Below are 18,261 nucleotides of genomic sequence, written 5' to 3' on the forward strand. Positions count from 1 at the left end.
AAGACGTGACTTGGCTCCTCATTTGCATTTCAACATGATTATGAGGCATCCCCAGCCATGTGAAACTGTGAGTCAATTATACCTCTTTCCTTTATAAATTACCCAGCCTTGGGTATGTCTTTATTAGCAGTGTGAGAACGGACTTATATACGAGTAGGCCACACATCCATGTAACCAACTGCAAATATACCCCCTTACATCTATACAAATAAAAAAATTCTGTGGTTGAAAACCCCAATAGGAAAAAGATCATAAAAGTCTGAAAGGATTACACTGTTGAAAATGCCATTACTGCTATAGAAACAGCCTTGAAAGTAATCAAGCCTAAAACAATAAATTCCTGCTAGAGAAAACTATGTTCACATGTTGTGCATGACTTCACAGAATTTATAAAAAGCCAATCGAGGAAATCATGAAAAATGTGAATATGGCAAAAATAATGGGGTTTGGTGAATAATTTCATGATATGGGTCATGTAGAAATAAAAGATTTAATAGTTACTACACCAGAGGAATTAACCGAAGATGACTTGATGGAGATGAGCACTTCTGAACCACTGCCAGACAATGAGAAAGAAGACAGCCAGAAAATAAATGGATCTTAGGGAATTTGGCAGTAGAGTTCCAATTACTCAAGATTGCTTTTGACTCCTTCTATGAAATGGTGGGCACGGAAACTAAAGAAAATGATAGAAGGATTAGTATCATATAGGAATATTTTCAGAAAAAATAAAAAAGCAAAAAGTCAAGCAAAAATCACAATGTATTTCCATAAAATTAATACCAAGTGTGCCTGCCTACTCTGCCTCTCCTTCCACCTCCTCCACCGCTTCTCTCTGCCCTGAGAAAGCCAGATCTAGGCCTCCTCTTCCTCTTTTTCCTCAACCTACTCAACATGAAGAGGATGAAGACCTTTATTTTGATCCACTTTGACTTAATGATCTGTAAACATGTTTTCTCTTTCTTATGTTTTCGTAATAACATTTTCTTTTCTCTAGCTTACTTTATTGTAAAAACACAGTATATGATAATATAACATACAAAATATGTGTTAATTTATTGTTTATGCTATCAGTAAGCATTTCAGTCAACAGTAGGTTCTAGTAGTTAAATTTTTTGGGAATGAAAAGTTGTACATGGATTTTTGACTGTGCAGGGGGGCTGTGCCACAACCTCCTTGCGTTGCTCAAGAGTCAAATACACACACACACACACACACACACACACACAGTTCTCTTTTTCCCATTATGTGAATGATTTTCATATTTATTATCACGTGTGTTTGCCTGTATTAAAATGTTGTATATCATTGAAAACATTACACATATATTTAAACTATGTGAAAATAACAGAGTTTTAAAAGTATTATATAAAACGTTAAAGACATTTACATCTAAATCTAAAAATTTTGAGAGTAAATTAGCACACTTTAACAATGTTGGACTTACTCTGTGAAATATCAGTATTATGAAAATATTGAGAAATATTTGAAATAGAAGAGAGGATATTTAAGATAATTTACAGATAATATCAGATAATATGTGCGTTGAAAACCACATTCCATATCTTATGTTCCTTTAAATATATATATGATTTTAAGATAATGAAAAAGGATTAATATCTAAAAGGATTAATATCTCAATAACTAATACATGTGCAAAATGTCAATATATATTTCTTAGACAGTTTGGTCTGCTATTTCTGACATCAAAGATGGTGGAGGAAGGGCTAGGAGATAGATTAACTTGAATTATAGAAGGTTGTCAGAATGTTTAAATGATGTTTAAAAGAGAGATTTCCAAAAGTATTACAACTTTTATTAAATATGTCTAGGATTTGACTATATTAATTTGCTAGGGGGATCACAGAGTACCACAGATTGAGTGGCTTAAACAGTAGAAATGTATTTTGTCACAGTTATGTAAGTTGAAATTCTGAAGTTATGTCAGCAGAGTTGTTTTCTCCTGGGGACCTCTGTCCTTGACTTGTAGATGGTGATCTTTGTTTATATCCTCACCTTGTCATCCCTCCATTTGTGTCTTTATCCTAATCGCCTCTTCTCACATAGGAAACACAGTCGTAATAGATTAGGGCTCACATATACAACCTCATTTTATTTTTTTAATTTGTTTTTTATTTTTAATTTTTTATGGGTAAATAGTGGGTGCATACATTTATAGGGTATGTAAGATATTTTGAAACAAGCATGAAATGTATAATAATCACATAAGGACAAATGTGATATCCATTCCCTCAAGCATTTATTCTTTCTTTGTGTTAAACCAATCCAATTATACTTTTACAGTTTGAGGACTTAGATTTAAGTCCTTATCCATTTTAAATTGATTTTTGTATATGGCAAGAGATACGGGTCCAGTTTCATTCTTCTCCATATAGATATCCTGTTTTCTCAGCACCATTTATTCTTCAGTGTCCTTTCCACAATATAGGTTCTTGGCACCATTGGCAAAAATGTGTTAGCTGTAGATTTATGGGTTTGTTTCTTGATATTCTGTTCTACTGGTATAGGTATCTGTTTTTTATGTGAGTACCATGCTGTTTTGGTTACTACAGGTTTGTAAAATAACTTGAAGTTAGGTAATTTGTTTCCAGTTTTGTTATTTTTGCTCATGATAACTTTGGCTATTCTGGATCTTCTTTGGTTCAATATGAATCTTAGGACCTTTTTTCTACTTATATGAAGAATGTTATTAGTCTTCAGATAGGAATTGCTTTGAATCTGTAGATTGCTTAGGGTAGTGATTGGTTTGCTGTGTCCCTACCCAAATCTCATCTTGAATTGTAACTCCCACAATTCCCACGTGTTGTGGGAGGAACCTGGTGGGGGGTGACTGATTTATGGGGGTAGTCTTTCCTGCACTATTCTCATGATGATGAATGAGTCTCATGAGATCTGATGATTTTTAAAATGGGAGTTTCCCAGCACAAGATCTCTCTTTGCCTGCAGCCATCCATGTAAGATGTTACTTGCTCTTCCTTTCCTTCTGCCATGATTGTGAGGCCTCCCCAGCCATGTGGAATTGCAAGTCCATTAAACCTCTTTTTCTTCCCACCCTTGAGTATGTCTTTATCAGCAGCATGAAAATAGGCTAATACAAGTAGTATGACCTTTTTAAAAATGTTGATTCTTCCAATCCATGTACATGAAATATATTTACATTATTGTGTGTCCTCTTTAATTTCGTTCATATATGTTTTATTGTTTTCTTTGTAGATATCTTTCACTTTGGGTAATTCCTAGGTATTTTATTTGTACTTATTAAAAATTGGATTATTTTCTTGATTTCTTTTTCAGTTTGTTGCTGGCATATATAAATTTCTACAGATTTTATATGTTAATTTTGTGTCCTGAAACATTATTGAACTTGTTTGTCAGTTTTAATAGTTTTTTATATTTTTGATGGAGCTGTTAGGTTTTTCCAAAGGTAAGACCATGTCTACTGCAACGAAAGATAATTTGATTTCTTTCTTTCCAGTTTGGATGCCCTTTATATCTTTCTCTTGTCTGATTGCTCTAGCTAGTATGTCCAGTACTATGGTGAATAATTGTGGTGATAGTGGGCATCCTTGCCATGTTCCAGATCTTAGAGGAGAGGGTTAATTTTTTTTCATTCAGTGTGATATCAAATGAGAGTCTGTATCATATGGCTTTTATTGTGTGGCAGTATATTGGCATATGGTTGCTCACATAAACCTCTAATGATCCTTTAAATTTCTTTGGTATAAATTGTAACGTCTGCTTTTTCATCTCTGATTTTATTTATTTAGATCTTCTCTTTTTTTGTTCTCAGTTTGGCTAATATTTTGTCAATTTTGTTTATCTTTCAAAAAGCAACGCTTTGTTTCATTGATCTTTTGTGTTATTTTCTTAATTTCAATTTTATTTATTTTTTCTGATCTTTATTATTTTTCTTCTATTAATTTTGCATTTGGTTTGATCTTGCTTTTCTAGCTCTTTAAGATAAATTGTTAGATTGTTTATTTGAAGATTTTCTACTTTTTGATGTAGACACTTATAGCCGTAAACTTTCCTCTTAGTACTGCTTTTGCAGCATCCCATAGGTTTTGGTATGTTGTGTTTCCATTATCATTTGTTTCAAGAATTAAAAAAAAATTATTCTTAATAGGTCATTCAGGAGCATATTGCCTAATTTCCATATGTTTGTATAGTTTCCCAAATCTTTTCTATTATTGATTTATAGTTTTATACCATTGTGGTAAGAGAAGATAATTGATATATTTTCAATTTTTTAAATATTTTAAGACTTGCTGTGGTGCTTAATATATGGTCTATATGAAAATAATCCATGTGGTGAGGGGAAGAATGTGTATTCTGCAGCCATTGAATGAAATGTTCTATAAATATCGATTATGTTCATTTGGTATATAGCGGAGATGAAGTTAAATGTTTCTTTGTGGGTATTCTGCCTGAATGATCTGTCTGATGCTAAAAGAAGAGTGTTAAAATCTCCAGTTATTATTGTACTTGGGTCTGTCTCTTCCTTTAGCTCTAATAATATTTGCTTTATGTATCTGTGTGCTCCAGTGTTGGATGCATAAATGTTTGTAACTGGTATATCCTGTTGTTGAATTGAACCATTTGCATTATGTAATAACCTTCTTTGTTTCTTTTTTAAATATTTTGTCTTGAAATTTCTTTTGTTTGTATGGCTACTCCTGTTCCTTTTTGGTTTCCACTTGCATGGAAAATCTTTTTCCATCCGTTTATTTTCACTCCATATGTGTCTTTTTAGGTGAAGTGCATTTCTTGTAGGTAACAGATCATTGGGTCTTTCTTTATTTATCTATTCAGCCACTCTATGTCTTTTAATTTGAGAGTGTAGTCTGTTTACATTCTATGCTATTATTGATAAATAAGGACTTACACCTGTCATTTTGTTATTTGTTTTCCTGTCTGCTATTTCTTCTTTCTCTTCTTTCTGTCTTCCTTTTAGTGAAGGTCATTTTCTCTGGTTGTATGTTTTAATTTCTTGCTTTTGAATTTTTTAATCTATTGTGTTTTTTAATTTGAATTTACCATGAGTCACTGAAATACTATCTTATTGCCAATTATTTTAAACTGATAACAACTTACCGTTCATTGTATATACAACAAACAAACACATATGCAAAAAGAACACTAGTAAACATTCTACCCTATAACTCTTCCCTCACTTTTTAATTTTTTGTTATTTCTCTCTATTTCTTATTTTACTACGTCTTGAAGTTGTTGTCGTTATTATTTTTTATTGGTTCATCATTTAGACTTTCTACTTAAGACAAGAATAGTTTACATACCACCACTACAGTGTTACGCTATTCTATGTTTTTCTGTATGCTTACTATACCAGTGAGTTTTGTGCCTTCGGATGATTTCCCCTTGCTCATTAACATCCTTTTCTTTCAGATTAAATAACTCCCTTTAACATTTCTGGTGGTACAGGTCTCGCGTTGACGAAATCTTTCAGCTGTTGTTTGTCTAGGAAGGTCTTTATTTCGTCTTCATGCTTGAAGGATACATTCTCCAGATATACTATTCTAGGGTAAAGGTATTGTTCCTTCAGAATTTTAATTATGTCGTGCCATTCTCTCCTGGCCTGTAAGGTTTCCACTGAAAAGTCTGCTGTCAGGCACATTGGAATTCTACGTATGCTATTTGTTTCTTTCCTCTTACTGCTTTGAGGATCCTTTTTAAATCCTTGACCTTTAGGAGTTTGATTATTAAAGGTCTTAAGATAGTCTTTTGGGAATTAAATCTGCTTGATGTTCTATAACTTTCTTATACCTCAATATTGATATGTTTCTCTAGGTTTGGGATGTTCTCTGTTACTCTCTTTGAAAATACTTTCTATGCCTACCTCTCTGTTTACCTCCTCTTTAAGGCCAATAACTTATAAGTTTGCCCTTTTGAAGCTATTTTCTAGATCTTGTAATTACTTCATTCATTTTTATTCTTTCTTACTTTGTCTTCTCTGTGTATTTTCAAATAGCTTGTCTTCAAGTTCATTGCTTCTTTCTTCTGCTTGATTGATTCTGCTTTTGGGAGACTCATGCATTTTTTAGTATGTCAGTTAGATTTTTTAACTCTAGAATGTCTTCTTGATTTTTTAAAATTATTTCAATCTCTTTGTCAAATGTATCTGATGGATTATGATTTGCTTGTTTGTGTTATCTTGACTTTCATTAAGTTTCCTCAAAACAGATATGTTGAATTCTCTGTCTGAAAGGTCATACATCTCTGTTTCTCCAGGAATGGTCTCTGGTGCCTTATTTGGTTTATTAGGGGAGGTTATGTTTTCCTGGATGGTTATGATGCTTGTAGATGTTCATCAGTATCTGGGCATTGAACAGATAGATATTAATTGTAGTCTTTACTGTCTGGACCTGGTTTCTACCCATCCTTCTTAGGAAGGCTTTCCAGGTATTTGAGACAACTTGGGTTTTGTAATCTATGTTTTGGTTCACTGCAGCCATTTTTGCATTAGGGAGCACCCCTAGCCCAGTAATGCTGTGGCAATTTAGAGTTGTAGAGGAACTGCCTTGGTGGTCCTGGATAAGATCCAGAAGAATCTGTAGATTATCCTGCACTGACTTTTGTTGCCTTCCCTTAATTTCTCCCAAACAAACAGAATTTCTCTCTCTCTCTCTCTTTCTGTGCTGAACTGCCTAGAGATTGGAGCAAGGTGATGCAAGCACCCCTATAGCTGCCACCACTGGGACTGTACTGAGTCAGACCTAAAACAAGCATGGCACTAGATGTCACCTAAGGCCTGCAGTAACCACTGCCTGGCTGCCAACTACATTCATTCAATGGCCTAGGGCTCTGTAATTGGCAGATAGCAAAGCCAGCAAGGCTTGTGTACTTCCTTTTAGGTCAGCAAGTTCCCCCATCCCCAGGTGGGTTCAGAGATGCAGTCTGGGAACCAGGGTCTGGAGTCAAAAAACTTATAAATCTACTTGGTGCTGTATTCCACTGTGGCTGAGCTGGCACTTAAGTGAGAAGACAAAGTCCTTCCAACTCTTCCTTCCCCTTTTCACAAGCAGAGGAATTTCTTCTTGTAGCCACTACCATGCCAGGTCTGTTGTGAGTATTGCCTGGGTACCCCCAATGTTCAATCAAGGACCAAAGACTCCTCAGTTAGCATGTGGTGAATGCTGTGAGGCATGAGACTCTCACTACAGGTCAGTGGGCTTGCTTTTGGCCCAGAACAGGTCCAGAAATGTTGCTAACAAGCTAAGGCCTGGAGTCAGGACCCCAAGAATCTGCTTTAGTGCTCTACTGCACTGTGGCTGAGCTCCTTAACCTAAGGTACATGACAAAGTCCACTTTACTCTTCTGTCTGCTTTTCTCAAGCAGATTGAGTCTCTTCCTTTAGCCACCACAGGTAAGAATGTGCTGGGTCTCGCCTGAAACCAGCACATCTCTGAGTCTCTCACCCAAGGCCCATGGCAAGTGCTGCCTGGCTATCACTGTTGACTATTTAGGGCCTAGGGGCCTCTTTAGACAGCAGGGGCTGAATCCTGTCAGGACTGGGTCCTCTTCAAGAAGGTGGTTTTGCATGTGGCCCAAGCTGTTTCTAGAAATGTCCATGAGTTGGGGTCTAGAATGGAGGCCTGCTGGATGCCCTGTTTTACTGTGGCTGAGCTAGTATCCAAGTTGCAAGACCAAGTCCTCTTTACTTTTCCCTGTCTTGTCTCAAGCCAAAAGAAGTAGTGTCTCCCAGAGCTGTGAGCTGCATCGCCTGGGGTTGGGGAGGGTTGCCGTAAGCATTCCTTTGGCTGCCCCAGGTCACAGGCCCCACAAATCCACTGGCTCCAAGCCCAGCATAGCACCAGGACTTGACCAGGAATTGCAGTCCTTGTGGCCTAGACTGTCTTTCAAGTTTATTTAGGATCCCAGAGGCCTTTAACTCATAGTGGCAAGACTCAGGTTCTGACCACTGGGAAGGATGATTCCCCTCTTGCTAGGGTTACTCTAAATGCCCCTTCTTTGGGCACTGACTGAGTTCTAACTGGTGTTGCTTTCTGCTTTGACAGGGCAGCACTGAGGTTTAATGGAAGGTCCCACGATTACTGTGTTGCCTCTTCCCCAAGCACACAGAATTTGTCGCCATATCATGGGGCCACTGCTGGGAGATCAGAGAGGGGTGGCATCAGCTCTTCAAGACTGTCATTCCTACCCTTCTCAGTGCTTCCTCCAATGATAGAAAGTGAAAAACAGTTAAAATTGGGTGATCACTCCTGGGGTCATAGAGACCGCATCTCCACAGAAAATTTTAAAAGTAGCTGGGCATGGTGCAGGCCTGTAATTCCAGCTATTTGGGAGGCTGAAGAGAGAGGATCTCCCCAGCCCAGGAGATCGAGGCTGCAATAAGCCATGATTGTGCCACTGCACTCTAGCAAGGGTGACAGAGCAAGACCCTATCTAAACAAGAAACAACAAACGAAACAAACAAAAAACAAAAACTCAAGAATGGGCTAAAAACCACCTAGTGTATGCTATTCTGTTGTCGCTGCCTAAATGGACTGAGACAGTATGTTTGAAAACTGACTTGTGTAATTCCCTAACATTCACTCTTGTTAACCACCAATATTGATTAGTTCCAAGGCAAACTTGGGCCCAGCTGTGCATCCTCCTGTTGTGGTTCTACCACCTCTTCAGCTACCATGGAGCAGGCTTGGCTCAATGTATAGAAAATGGCAACTTGACCTCTCAACTTCTTGCCATTCCCTTTTCCCCGTATTATAATCTCCTACTCAGGGTTTAGAAATCAAAAATCAGAAAAACAAATGTGTTCAGAAAACTCCTATATTTCTGTAGTACCCACCTATCTTGGCACAACAGAGCATGGGGTTGCCTTTGTCTGCGTTTTCTGCAATGGTGTCCATAGGGAATCTTGACAAAGTTAACTTGGCGAATGCTTGCTGACAAGTTTGACACTCTGAAAATGGATTAAAAAGTATACTGTTAATCTGTCAGCTGTTTATCTATGAGACAATGAGAGTAATCTGGGGATTAGAGGCCTTTTGATATGGAGCGTCTCATTTTGACGTTTATTTTTTCAGCATTTGTGTACTATTATCCTATTTACTAAAAAGCAAATCACCATTCTCTGGCATTGGTGTTAAGTGCTAAAAGCACAACCAGAAAGTGAATGAGTGTAGCAATTAAAGGCCAGAAAGAAACAAATACCATAGGCGTCCCAGTTACTTTTTGGTTTTTGACTAAATGGTAGGTTTCTGTGCAGATTATGATGTGCATCTGGACAGCCACAGACCTTACTGATCTAAGGTAGACCTGCCAGCATGGAGAAAAATAAGGACTTTCAAAAGTGGAAATAATAAAGCACCCTTCCCATTTATCTTCAACTGTGATAGAAAGGGAGGCTGCTAAAATTGCAAGCAACAACAGTAATGTGAAAAATACTTATCCTCTACATAATCTGTCTGTAATTCAGACTCCATTCTCCCTCCCTCATTCCCAAACATGCATCTTCCTTAATATTCACTCAGAAAATTTCTCTCCTCTCTTCTATTTACCTACATGCTCATGGGAATTATATTTGGAAAATAACCTCCATTTATTTTCTAAATACTTAAAATTTTTATCGCTATTTTATTATTTCCTAATTGCGAAGCACATTATACTATGTATGAACAGTGGGATACAAATATAAAATTTTATTTCCAATACAAAATGTAAAGAATTTTATGAACACAAAACAAGTGCCAATTGGGGGGTATCCCAATTAAAAGATAAATTTAATTTAATTTCTCATTTCTTCAATTGCTTCCTCTCAAAAAAAAAAAAAAAAACAGAATCACTGTTCATTGTTTTCTACGTTTGAGTAATATACTTGTTTGATTACACACATACACACACAAACACACATATGTGTATATTTATACGTTTATTCAAAACCAGATCTGTCAAATGCAATAAACTGGGTCGCATAATAACGTCCATAGGAACAAAAGAAATCAGTGGGTGGATGGGGATGGAGTGAAAGAGATAGGAAAGTCGCTAAACCTTATGGATTTTGAACCAGAATGCTAGTTAGGAACAAAACCCTGTTATCAAACAGGACATACCCTATCAATGTAGCTCAGCTCCAGGTGCTTTGATTGTTTTGGCATCTAATCAATCCTGTCACCATACTTTGGTTACCGTCTCAAGGCAAATCATTTGATAAGCTTATTTAATAGCCATCACCTCTATTCAAGGAGCGCCTCCTACAATCATATTTAGAAGTTTCCAGGATTACTCTGAAATTCTTCAAAATTCCATCTTAGAATTTCTAGTGATATCCATTTATCCTTTAAATTATAGATTAATCCCATGAAAGTCTCTTTTCTTAAATTTTGCAAATTACTTAATAAATGTTTAGTTCAATCCAAATGCAACCTCTTAAAAATATGCAAACAAGCTGGCAAAAATAGTATATTTTTAAAGAATTAGAAAATCCAAGAGTGACAGGGTAAATAATTCATCAAACTGAATATCCAAATTTAGAGAAGCAAAAAAAAGTTTAAATACAAGTAGACACAAGTTTTTATTTCTGAAAATGTTTATGGGGCATGACTGCTCTTCATCCCTTCCTTTTAACACTGACTTTCCATGGTGCCCTAGTTTGTACTCAAGAGCTAGCTGCTGTTCTTTGCCTGGTGATCCAAACTAAAGCTTTTTTCCAGTCATGAGAGTTCTTGAAATTTGTCTATCAGCATGTACCATTTAGCTAATTCATTTAATGACTGAAGTATTTTACATGCATTATCTCATTTTTACCTCAAAATATCCCAATAAGGTAAATACTAGTTACACAAAAATCTTGGAAATATTTACACATACAATTTTCATATAACAACTATTCTCGATTTTCATAGGTGATATGGTTTGGCTGTGTTCCCACCCAAATCTCATCTTGAATTGTAACTCCCACAATTCCTATGTGTCATGAGAGGCACCCAGTGGGAGGTGATTGAATAATGGGAGTGGGTCTTTCTCATGCTGTCTTCATGATAGTGAATAAGTCTCACAGGTCTGATGGTTCTATAAAGAAGAGGTCCTCTGCACAAGTTCCCTGTTTTTGCCTGCAGCCATCCATGTAAGATGTGACTTTGCTCCTCTTTGCCTTCTGCCATGATTTTGAGACCTCCCCAGCCATGTGGAACTGTGGACCAATTAAACATCTTTTCTTTCTAAATTATCCATTCTTCGGTATGTCTTTATCAGCAGTGTGAAAACAGACTAATACAATAGGTATGTTCCTATTCATATGGTGATGCAACATATATTGATAAACAAGTTTTCTCTTTAAATATTATCATTAAATAATTTTTAAAATGTAATGTTAAATAATTTTAATGTAAGCTCATTTTAATTTCATGTGGAGCACCAATGCATTACTTTCTTGGAAATAAGAAGTAATTAATTTTACTTTAAATTCATATCGTGATCTAAAATTATGTTAGAAAAATAACCCATCAAATCTGAATACATTAATTAACAACATCATAATGTCTAACATAATAATCGGCTGAGGATAAGTCATAGAAGTTATGGGGTAAGTTGATTGATTAAATTGATCTGAAATTATCTGTTCATTACCACACTACATCTTTGACAGTTTAACATGTAAACCTTCATAATGATAATGAAGCATATAACACCACACTATACATAAAGATGTGGTTTGACAAAATTTGAGGTGTTTACTCATAAGATACTAAAGTTTGACTATGCTTTTGAATATAGTTTAGAAAACTGTATTCAACTGCATGTTTATCAATAATTGAATCTGTGTTTTTTAACTAATCTAAAATGTGAGTATTCCTTTAAGGGCATGTATATTTATGGTTTTCTAATATTTTATATATGCATACATTTGAATATTTAAATAATTATTTAAATATAATTTGATAATATTGCACAATGTCTATGAGTAATTAAATACTGAAAAAATCTTTTAAAATAATTTTAGGAAAATATTGCAAGTATAATCACAGTGAGAAAGAGCTATTATTATAACTTCTTGGGTTTTAAAAATGTTTCAAATATTTGAAACACTTGAATGCATTTTATCCCTGCAGTAAATCAGTGTGATTAAAAATTTAAGAACAAAATTTATTTTGAAAACTTTAGTAAATTTTTATTTACTTTTGAAGCCCTAGGATTTCTGAAGAAGCCATGTGAATCTTGCTGTAAGTAAAAAGCATTTAATTTAATAAAGACTCCAGTAGGCTTTGTTGGAAATGACATGTCTGAGACATATCATGGAACCTTTGTCTCAATTCATACTGTACATTGGTGTTTATTTGTAATGTGTTGGTGGATGATTAGGGAGGCATTAGAATGTGAAACAACATAAGTAAGTATCTTAAATATTTCTCACTGTTCTTTAAGAATGAAAATAGGTCTTTCTTAGCTGGGTGTGGTAGCAGGCACCTGTAATCCCAGCTACTAGGGTGGCTGAGGCAGGAGAATCTCTTGAACCCAGGAGGTGGAGGTTGTAGTGAGTGGAGATCGCGCCACTGCACTCCAGCATGGGTGACAGAGTGAGACTCCATCTCAAAAAAAAAAAAAAAAAAGAAAGAAAGAAAAAGAAAAAAGAAAATAAGACCGGGCATGGCTCACGCCTGTAATCCCAGCACTTTAGGAGACTGAGGCGGGAGGATCACGAGGTCAGAAGACCATCCTGGTCAACACTGTGAAACCACGTCTCAACTAAAAATACGAAAAATTAGCCGAGCGTGGTGGCAGGCGCCTGTAGTCCCAGCAGCTCGGGAGGCTGAGACAGGAGAATGGCGTGAACCCAGGAGGTGGAACTTGCAGTGAGCCCAGATTGCGCCACTGCACTCCAGCCTGGACCACAGTGCAAGACCCCATCTCAAAAAAAAAAAAAAAAGAGAGAGAAAATAGGTCTTTCCATAGATTTAAACCTTCTGAGAAGTCATTTTGTTTCCATGCTCCTGCTGCCAAAATGACTTAAATACTGAATTTTTAAAAATCAAGAAAAACGTAAAATATACAAAAGTCCCAGGATATGTATTTTCTTTATGCAAGTGTGCAGGTTCATAGAATTGATAATGTCTATAATCAGATGATTGTAAGGAGACATGAGGTAAGAAACTCTTTTAGGTTTATAAAAGTAGATACTCACTAATGCAACAGCATTTCCTTAAATTAGGCATGCAATGTTAATGAATTTTGAGGCCATAACTGAAAGAAACTAGAAGAGATTCAAAGTGAATCACTTCTCAAAATACAGTTGGGTGTACTGAAATTCCCTAATGAAAACATGAACATTAAAATAAAGAATTAGCCAGCACAGTGGCTCATGCTTGCAATCCCAACACTTTGGGAGGCCGAGGAGGGTGGACGGCTTGAGCTTCTGGGTTGAAGGTCACACCGGACAACATGGTAAAACATTATCTCTACCCAAAAAGATTCAAAAACTAGCTAGGCATGGTGGTGTGGGTCTGTGGTCCCGGTTATTCCAGAGGTGGAGGTAGGAGGATCTCTTGAGCCCAGGAGGCATAGGATGAAGTGAGCTCACAGCACTCCAGCCTGTGGAACAGGAGAATGTGTCTTAAAAAAAAAAAAAAAAAAAAAAAGGATGAAGTAAAAATACATAAATTAGGAGGGGCGGAGCAAGATGGCTGAATAGGAACAGCTCCAGTCTCCAACTCCCAGCGCGAGCGACACAGAAGACCGGTCGCTTTCTTCTGTGAGCGACACAGAAGACCGATTTCTGCATTTTCAACTGAGGTACTGGGTTCATCTCACTGGGGAGTGCCGGACGATCGGTGCTGGTCAGCTGCTGCAGCCCGACCAGCAAGAGCTGAAGCAGGGCGAGGCATCGCCTCACCTGGGAAGCGCAAGGGGGAAGGGAATCCCTTTTCCTAGCCAGGGGAACTGAGACACACAACACCTGGAAAATCAGGTAACTCCCACCCCAATACTGCGCTTTAAGCAAACAGGCACACCAGGAGATCATATCCCACACCTGGCCGGGAGGGTCCCACGCCCACGGAGCCTCCCTCATTGCTAGCACAGCAGTCTGTGATCTACCGGCAAGGCAGCAGCGAGGCTGGGGGAGGGGCGCCCGCCATTGCTGAGGCTTAAGTAGGTAAACAAAGCTGCTGGGAAGCTCGAACTGGGTGGAGCTCACAGCAGCTCAATGAAACCTGTCTGTCTCTGTAGACTCCACCTCTGGGGACAGGGCACAGTAAACAATAACAAACACAGCAGAAAACTCTGCAGACGCAAACGACTCTGTCTGACAGCTTTGAAGAGAGCAGTGGATCTCCCAACAGGGAGGCTGAGATCTGAGAAGGGACAGGCTCCCTGCTCAAGTGGGTCCCTGACCCCTGAGCAGCCTAACTGGGAGACATCCCCCACTAGGGGCAGTCTGACACCCCACACCTCACAGGGTGGAGTACACCCCTGAGAGGAAGCTTCCAAAGCAAGAATCAGACAGGTACACTCGTTGTTCAGAAATATTCTATCTTCTGCAGCCTCTGCTGCTGATACCCAGGCAAACAGGGTCTGGAGTGGACCTCAAGCAATCTCCAACACACCTACAGCTGAGGGTCCTGACTGTTAGAAGGAAAACTACCAAACAGGAAGGACACCTACACCAAAACCCCATCAGAACATCACCATCATCAAAGACCAGAGGCAGATAAAATCACAAAGATGGGGAAAAAGCAGGGCAGAAAAGCTGGAAATTCAAAAAATAAGAGCGCATCTCCCCCGGCAAAGGAGCGCAGCTCATCGCCAGCAACGGATCAAAGCTGGACGGAGAATGACTTTGACGAGATGAGAGAAGAAGGCTTCAGTCCATCAAATTTCTCAGAGCTAAAGGAGGAATTACGTACCCAGCACAAAGAAACTAAAAATCTTGAAAAAAAAGTGGAAGAATTGATGGCTAGAGTAATTAATGCAGAGAAGGTCATAAACGAAATGAAAGAGATGAAAACCATGACACGAGAAATACGTGACAAATGCACAAGCTTCAGTAACCGACTCGATCAACTGGAAGAAAGAGTATCAGCGATTGAGGATCAAATGAATGAAATGAAGCGAGAAGAGAAACCAAAAGAAAAAAGAAGAAAAAGAAATGAACAAAGCCTGCAAGAAGTATGGGATTATGTAAAAAGACCAAATCTACGTCTGATTGGGGTGCCTGAAAGTGAGGGGGAAAATGGAACCAAGTTGGAAAACACTCTTCAGGATATCATCCAGGAGAACTTCCCCAACCTAGTAGGGCAGGCCAACATTCAAATCCAGGAAATACAGAGAACGCCACAAAGATACTCCTCGAGAAGAGCAACTCCAAGACACATAATTGCCAGATTCACCAAAGTTGAAATGAAGGAAAAAATCTTAAGGGCAGCCAGAGAGAAAGGTCGGGTTACCCACAAAGGGAAGCCCATCAGACTAACAGCAGATCTCTTGGCAGAAACTCTCCAAGCCAGAAGAGAGTGGGGGCCAATATTCAACATTCTTAAAGAAAAGAATTTTAAACCCAGAATTTCATATCCAGCCAAACTAAGATTCATAAGTGAAGGAGAAATAAAATCCTTTACAGATAAGCAAATGCTTAGAGATTTTGTCACCACTAGGCCTGCCTTACAAGAGACCCTGAAGGAAGCACTAAACATGGAAAGGAACAACCGGTACCAGCCATTGCAAAAACATGCCAAAATGTAAAGACCATCGAGGCAAGGAAGAAACTGCATCAACTAACGAGCAAAATAACCAGTTAATATCATAATGGCAGGATCAAGTTCACACATAACAGTCTTAACCTTAAATGTAAATGGACTAAATGCTCCAATTAAAAGACACAGACTGGCAAACTGGATAAAGAGTCAAGACTCATCAGTCTGCTGTATTCAGGAGACCCATCTCACACGCAGAGACATACATAGGCTCAAAATAAAGGGATGGAGGAAGATTTACCAAGCAAATGGAGAACAAAAAAAAGCAGGGGTTGCAATACTAGTCTCTGATAAAACAGACTTTAAACGATCAAAGATCAAAAGAGACAAAGAAGGCCATTACATAATGGTAAAGGGATCAATTCAACAGGAAGAGCTAACTATCCTAAATATATATGCACCCAATACAGGAGCACCCAGATTCATCAAGCAAGTCCTTAGAGACTTACAAAGAGACTTAGACTCCCATACAATAATAATGGGAGACTTCAACACTCCACTGTCAACATTAGACAGATCAACGAGACAGAAAGTTAACAAGGATATCCAGGAATTGAACTCATCTCTGCAGCAAGCAGACCTAATAGACATCTATAGAACTCTCCACCCCAAATCAACAGAATATACATTCTTCTCAGCACCACATCATACTTACTCCAAAATCGACCACGTAATTGGAAGTAAAGCACTCCTCAGCAAATGTACAAGAACAGAAATTATAACAAACTGTCTCTCAGACCACAGTGCAATCAAACTAGAACTCAGGACCAAGAAACTCAATCAAAACCACTCAACTACATGGAAACTGAACAACCTGCTCCTGAATGACTACTGGGTACATCACGAAATGAAGGCAGAAATAAAGATGTTCTTTGAAACCAATGAGAACAAAGATACAACATACCAGAATCTCTGGGACACATTTAAAGCAGTGTGTAGAGGGAAATTTATAGCACTAAATGCCCACAAGAGAAAGCAGGAAAGATCTAAAATTGACACTCTAACATCGCAATTAAAAGAACTAGAGAAGCAAGAGCAAACACATTCAAAAGCTAGCAGAAGGCAAGAAATAACTAAGATCAGAGCAGAACTGAAGGAGATAGAAACACAAAAATCCCTCCAAAAAATCAATGAATCCAGGAGTTGGTTTTTTGAAAAGATCAACAAAATTGACAGACCACTAGCAAGACTAATAAAGAAGAAAAGAGAGAGGAATCAAATCGACGCAATTAAAAATGATCAAGGGGATATCACCACCGACCCCACAGAAATACAAACTACCATCAGAGAATACTATAAACACCTATACGCAAATAAACTGGAAAATCTAGAAGAAATGGATAATTTCCTGGACACTTACACTCTTCCAAGACTAAACCAGGAAGAAGTTGAATCTCTGAATAGACCAATAGCAGGCTCTGAAATTGAGGCAATAGTTAATAGCCTACCAACCAAAAAAAGTCCAGGACCAGATGGATTCACAGCTGAATTCTACCAGAGGTACAAGGAGGAGTTGGTACCATTCCTTCTGAAACTATTCCAATCAATAGGAAAAGAGGGAATCCTCCCTAACTCATTTTATGAGGCCAACATCATCCTGATACCAAAGCCTGGCAGAGACACAACAAAAAAAGAGAATTTTAGACCAATATCCCTGATGAACATCGATGCAAAAATCCTTAATAAAGTACTGGCAAACCGGATTCAGCAACACATCAAAAAGCTTATCCACCATGATCAAGTGGGCTTCATCCCTGGGATGCAAGGCTGGTTCAACATTCGCAAATCAATAAACATAATCCAGCATATAAACAGAACCAAAGACAAGAACCACATGATTATCTCATAGATGGAGAAAAGGCTTTTGACAAAATTCAACAGCCCTTCATGCTAAAAACGCTCAATAAATTCGGTATTGTTGGAACGTACCTCAAAATAATAAGAGCTATCTATGACAAACCCACAGCCAATATCATACTGAATGTGCAAAAACTGGAAAAATTCCCTTTGAAAACTGGCACAAGACAGGGATGCCCTCTCTCACCACTCCTATTCAACATAGTGTTGGAAGTTCTGGCTAGGGCAATTAGGCAAGAGAAAGAAATCAAGGTATTCAGTTAGGAAAAGAAGAAGTCAAATTGTCCCTGTTTGCAGATGACATGATTGTATATTTAGAAAACCCCATTGTCTCAGCCCAAAATCTCCTTAAGCTGATAAGCAACTTCAGCAAAGTCTCAGGATACAAAATTAATGTGCAAAAATCACAAGCATTCTTATACACTAGTAGCAGACAAACAGAGAGCCAAATCAGGAATGAACTTCCATTCACAATTGCTTCAAAGAGAATCAAATACCTAGGAATCCAACTGACAAGGGATGTAAAGGACCTCTTCAAGGAGAACTATAAACCACTGCTCAGTGAAATAAAAGAGGACACAAACAAATGGAAGAACATACCATGCTCATGGATAGGAAGAATCAATATCGTGAAAATGGCCATACTGCCCAAGGTAAT

At 37.9% G+C, this 18,261-nt stretch overlaps 1 long non-coding RNA gene across 1 annotated transcript in view; it reads right to left on the bottom strand.

Annotated features, from left to right (window-relative positions):
* LOC107129038 (uncharacterized) overlaps positions 1-18,261 on the bottom strand; it is a 159,482-nt gene that overhangs the window by 13,396 nt on the left and 127,825 nt on the right. The window contains exon 2 of the long non-coding RNA XR_001489034.3: positions 9,214-9,318. This is a non-coding gene — a long non-coding RNA (uncharacterized lncRNA). The remainder of the gene's footprint in view (positions 1-9,213; positions 9,319-18,261) is intronic.

The sequence above is a fragment of the Macaca fascicularis genome, chromosome 3 (genome assembly GCF_037993035.2).
Source record: "Macaca fascicularis isolate 582-1 chromosome 3, T2T-MFA8v1.1".
In the NCBI taxonomy this organism is placed as follows: Eukaryota; Metazoa; Chordata; class Mammalia; order Primates; family Cercopithecidae; genus Macaca; species Macaca fascicularis.